This window comes from Mustelus asterias, chromosome 1 (assembly GCF_964213995.1).
Source record: "Mustelus asterias chromosome 1, sMusAst1.hap1.1, whole genome shotgun sequence".
Lineage (NCBI taxonomy): Eukaryota > Metazoa > Chordata > Chondrichthyes > Carcharhiniformes > Triakidae > Mustelus > Mustelus asterias.
In genome coordinates this window covers 119,499,498-119,505,497 of record NC_135801.1, presented here as the reverse complement: position 1 = coordinate 119,505,497, position 6,000 = coordinate 119,499,498, and positions in this window count along the sequence as shown.

Genomic DNA, 6,000 nt, shown 5'->3' with positions numbered 1-6,000 from the left:
CAGCTGCCGACCTCACCACGTGGCCTGTGATGTGCGTGGCGGGCGTCCTCTGGAGGCCCTGGACCTTGAGGGTCCTAGCCGGCTTCCAGGTGTCTGGGATGTTTCCATGACACCCTCTTCATCCCGCTGCCCCTGAGATGCCCCAGTGTCAGGAGGGGGGGAGTCGGAAGGTGTTGCCATAGCCACAGTCTCCTGGCTGGAAGGCCCTGGCATGGGCTCGCGTCCTTCCTCCTCCCTTGGGGTCCCTTTTGGCCCCTGGGTCACTCCATGGGACACTGGTGCTTCTGCAGCGAGCTCCAGAAGCTCCGGCGTCACCTGGCACTGCCAGTCCTGGAGGACCACCTACGTCCTACCCATGGTGGTCGACCCCTCCGCGGTGGCCACTTGAGTCGTGGGCCATCTCTCAATGGCCGCAGCAAGTGCCCTCTGAGACTGGGCCATGCTCTGCAAGCCCTCGGCCGTGGCCCTCTGAGACTGGGCCACCTTCTCAAGGGCTGCTGCCATTGCCCGCTGTGTCTCAGTGCTGTCCCTCTGGGTCTCCTGCAAGCTCTCGAGCCTCTCAGCCATGAGCCGCAGAATCTCAAGAAACCTGCTCAGTCCCTCTGCTGTGACCTGCTGTGACTCGGCCATTGCTTGGAGCCTGCCACCCATGGTGAGGATCACCTGCCCCAGGCTTTCCACTGCAGACACCACCCTTGCAGTGTTGCATTGGAAGCACGCCTGACAGGCAATAGCTGGTCCACCTGAAAGCGTTGGGACTCCTCCCAGCAGTCTCACAGTTGGTCCAGTGTGGCCGTCAGCCCCTCCTGCATTCGCTGGCTCTGTTGCTGCATCTCCAGCAGCTGAGGGAGAAGTGATCTCAGAGGCCCAGCATGTAGCCTGGGGCCAGCTGAGTCCTCGCCTCCAGCAAGCCCCTGCATGCCAGAGGCCTCGGACGTTTCCTCCTCCACCCAATGTGCATCAGCAGATGGACCCACCGACGTGTGTGTTTCTGCGATGGTGAGTTGTGAGGTAAAAGCTGACGGATAAACGGTGCCACCCTCGGAGCTCCCTTCACCAATATCCTCCGGGGACTCGTCCGAGCTCTCGTTGTCAGGGTGGCTGGGAGCTGTAGCCGGAGCCTGCGGTCCAGAAGGCCCTGGGGTGTCAGGATCTGTCCCTGAAACACAGGACACAAGGTTAAGTGCAAGGGTGGGAGAGGAATCCGGGATGCCAAACGCATGAATCACGTGGCTCCCTTGAACATAGAACACTGAACACAGACAATTACATCACAGGGACAGGCCCTTCGGACATCCAACCCTGTAGCGACCAGGCTGCCCATCTGATTTGTTTGCCCCCATATGCCTCTATTCCCATCCCATTCAGATAGCTGTAGAGATGCCCCTTAAATGTCCCTATAGTTTCCGCTTCCACGACCTCCCCGGGCAGTGAGTTCCAGGCACCCACTATCCTCTCAATTTAAATAAAATGCCTCATACATCTCCTTTACACCTTGCCCCTTGCACCCGAAACCCATGCCCCCAAGAAGTTGCCTCAACGTGAGTGTAGGAATGACAGGTGCTCACGTCTGGATGGCAGACCGACCATGCTGTCACTGACAGCCCGCGTCTCCCCTTCTCTGGTGAGCTCCAGCACCCGCTCCTCGAACGGGGTGAGGACCTGGAGGTCTGGCTCACCACCCCCTGTCTTCGACCTCTCCCGAGTGTTGTGCTCGGTCTTCCTCTGTGGAGACAGATGGAACCATTAAATAAATGGTGGCGTGACTCATGCAGAGAATCAGGTGGTGACCCTTAGAGGGCAAACACAGTGGGGCTCATTGGGGGGAAAGGACAGAGGTGCTTGGGGATCAGGAACTGGGAGCATGCAGGGTGCTGGGAATAGGGGGATCTGGGGGAGATGTGGGGGAGCATGCTGAATGTGGTTCAGCACTCACCCTTGCTGCACGGATGAGGTCACTGATTTTTTTCTGGCACTGCCTCGCGGTTCGGGGTGCCAGTGCCCTGGCACTGACTGAGTCGGCAACTGCCTCCCAGGCCGCATGGCCATCAGCCCCCCTGGGTCTGCGTCCTCCTGGGAGGAAGAAGGTGTCCCGCCTCGCCTCTGCTGCATCCAGCATCCCCAAGTCGTCATCAGAAAATCGGGGGGGCTGGTCGTGCGCACATTGTCCTGTATTGCCCGCCTGTCCATTCTGGAGTTTCTTATGGAGCTTCCCTCATTAGGGCAGATAAGCTGCTGGCAGTTTGACAGAGCATTCCAGCAAGTTCCATGCAGTTTGCTTGTTGGCATTGAGGGGAAGGCAAGTGAGCACTTGCAGGTTTGCAGGTGTCCTGCTGGGGGGGGGGGGGGGGGGGGGGGGAGCGGGGGCGGTGGTGGTGGATGAGTGCCTCAATGATTAGCGACAGGGGAGAGAGACCATCTCTCTCCCCTGTCATGCAACCATCTCTTTCCCCTGTCGCGCAACCATCGGAGTGTAAGTGGGATGTGGCCTTGTGCGGGATTATCCGGCCTGGCAGTGATGTGATGAGTGTGCTTTTTCGATGTTTTTTCACACTGCACATGCGCGGTTCAGAGCTCTGATCGTTCCGGCAGCGCTAAGCCCCGCCCACAGTGCGAATCGGACTGGAGATGGCTGAGAGCGTATGGGGGCGCCTGAAAGCGGATTTCTAAGTCGGATCTGTACTACGCCCGGATTCAGCACTTAGAATGAAAATGGTAAAATCGGGCCCTTAACCTGCTCTCTGAAATGCTAACATGTCACTTACAGCAGCTTGGGACGGACAATTAATGCCAGCCTTGGCAGTGATGCTCACATACCTAGAATGAATAAGAAATATAAATAACAAAAGTAACATCCTGTGAGTGGATTTCCTTGGTTCCATCATTGTAACTGTAGCATTGAAATTGTTCACATACATTCCTGGTAAGAAGCCCTGCAGAAATTCCTCTCTCTTTCAATAAAACAAAATGCCAATAATAAAAGAAACAATATTTAGCTTTCATAATGTTTGCAAGACTTCACCCTGCAACAACTCTGACATAATCAGAGGTAGATAATTGGAATGCAGGTGGCAGAGGCTCCATCGTGAATCAAAGAATGATTTTTAATTCAGAATCTTTAATGATCTAGCTTGTTCCGATAGAATAATAGTCATTATTAGATAACTCAGACATGCAACTAAGCATCCGCTGTTAATGCTGAAGATTTTTAATGGATCATTATCATTGAATTATATATGTTTATTACCACAAATGCATCATTATTCATCTCCTGTTTTGGTTATTGCAGTTCTTTGTGCCGCTAAACCTTAATTAGACCTGTTGATGAAAGTGGCATTATGGATTTCAAGTAAAACTAATTTAATTTCCTGTTCTTTCCAAATGAAAAACAGTGAATAGCATGACTAGGATAAAAGGTCATGTACTACTTTTGTTTATATCTGACTGAATAACACTGTGGTTGATCGAAATTCAACAAGACATCGTAAGGCTTTGAAGAAACCATAGCAACTCTGCTTCAATTTTGCTAGTGGTAACGTTATTAAATATGCACCGTTTTCTTTTCAACTGCTGCTGGAACCTATCGCACTATCTCAAAATAAGCATGGTATTTTCTAACAGGCTTTACAGTGGGTATCAGTAAACTGTAGTGTTTAGGAACTTGTCCAATGCAAACATTTTTAGCTAAATAATGTGAAACAAATATGGTTTGCTCATATGTGTGATCCTGTTCACAACCAAAATATTTTAGATAGCAGCCATAATGTTCAAAATTCTAACATATCCCTTTGATCAGTAGAAATTCAGTATGTTCGTTATATAATCACTATTTACTGACATATAAGCAGACACTGGTAGTGGCTTGAATAAAAATAGAACTGCGGATTAATTATTAGACTTAATTTAATGTGAAATTTCTCAACCCATGACAATGACTATCAAACAGTTTATAAATGTAAACTCAACTTCATAATTAATTGTGATTATTACTCATTCTCAGGCAGAGAATGTATGGATCGATGGGGAGAATTTATAAAATTGGAAAATTTTCAAGTAATGTTTCAAGTGCAGTTGCGAATCTCAAGTATGTTCCCAGAAAAGTACAATGCAGCTTTATGCCGCGTGTAACTTCACATTTAGAGCAAATAAATTTGTATTACAGTATAGTAGAGATCTTTTATCCCCAGTAAATCCAGACCGTTGACTTTCTATTATACAAGTCAATACACATTTAGCCACATTGACTGCTTTGTAGCTTGGTAATAAACCAATGGCAAAATGTTAAACTTGCTACTTTATCAGATCTATAAACTGCTTTAAAAAGAAAAACATACTGGTATCTTTGGAGAATACGTCAATGCCTCTCCAGTAGCTATGGTTTCTTGGAATTATTTTTCCATCCTTCTTCAAAAATCTCAAAATTGCAGTTAGCGTTCAGCAAAACAAAACCTACCCTATTTTCGATATCTTTGGCGATTTTGGGAAAATGTGGTATAAAAACCACCTTGAATTGTTAACAAAAGTGATGAGGAATGCAATGAATGAGTGTTTTCATGCTTTGTCGTGTTTCCTTTGCACTGTTGCTGAATTGCTACATGCCTTTCAATTGCTTTGAGCATTGAGAAACTATTTCCCATCATCTACTGATATGAAGCTACACACTGGCGCTCCGACATGTGTCCAAAAAGTACACAGCAGATCCTAGTTGATTAAGAACATGTTTTCTGGAGAAACATGTGAATTATTTTCAATCACTTCTTTGTCAGGGCAAATATGTTAGAAACAAAGAAACATAGAAAATAGCAGGAGTGGGCCATTCGGTCTTTCAAACCTGCTTCACTATTCATTTTGATCATGGCTGATCATCAAATTCAATATCCTGATCCCGCCTTCCCCTCATATCCCTTTATCCCTTTAACCATAAGAGCTATCAGTGATAAGATTGCACTTCTAGGAGTGGAAATAGAGATCAGTCACCTCAGTCCTCAGACAGCGCTGCAGGAATTCCTCAGGATAGCATCCTAATTAATCATTAATTATGTACATATCTAAGGTACTACCATGCACGGGTGCTGTCTCCATGCTTACTCCTTCCAGACTCTACTCCACAGAGAATCTGCTATCATGTGTCTCTCTACTTCATACTGCGGGCTGAACTGTTCTCCGTCCCAATAATCCTTACTCTGCCCGAACATGCTTATCCCAAACCGCCTCCCAAGTCCATACCCAAGTACATTTACAATACAATCATTACTTGCTACCCTTTCTCCACCTGAACCACCACCCCCCCCTCCCCCCCACCCCATCCCCAGCCACACCCCCACATCCCTCAAGTCTCTGACTTTATAAATTCAGATGGTCTGGAGATTTGACAATTCTTCCAGATCTCGTTCTGTTGTGTTTGGAAGAATGGTAGTCTCAGTTGCTTGGGGTTAACTTTATTGGCTTGGAGTTGATGTGGTAGTACTCTGTGTTCCAGGTACTTGGTAATCTCTGTTTGATTCGCTTTTTGCACTCCTTTGAGTTGCATTTCTCTTTATCAATATATGTTTGCTGTGTTCGAACACTGGATTTGTCCAGCTTCTTCAGAAGGGAATATTCACTCTGTTCATTCCTAGAGTGGACTCAGATTTTCGTTTTCCATGGAGTCTGTCATGTTCTTGCTGGACATTAGCATTTTTAAAAAAGGAATCTTCGTTTCTACTTGTTTCACAATTTCAGCAATTTTGTTTTCCAACAATGCAATGATTCTCAGTATGTTTGAGATATCCATTGCTTTTTCTTTTAGTTCCTTGAACTTCAGTGTCAGCTCTACATTCTTTGTCTTTTCTTTCTCTGTCTGCTAGAAAACTTTGTCCTAGTCTTTTATTTTGGTTTCACTGTTGGCCAGGCTGTCTCCAGTGACTTGTTTCAATTCCAATTGTGCTACTCATGGCTTCATTATCTGATCGGAACTTGGAAAGTTCTACAGCTCTTCCTTTCAATGCCTCCTCTTTTCTA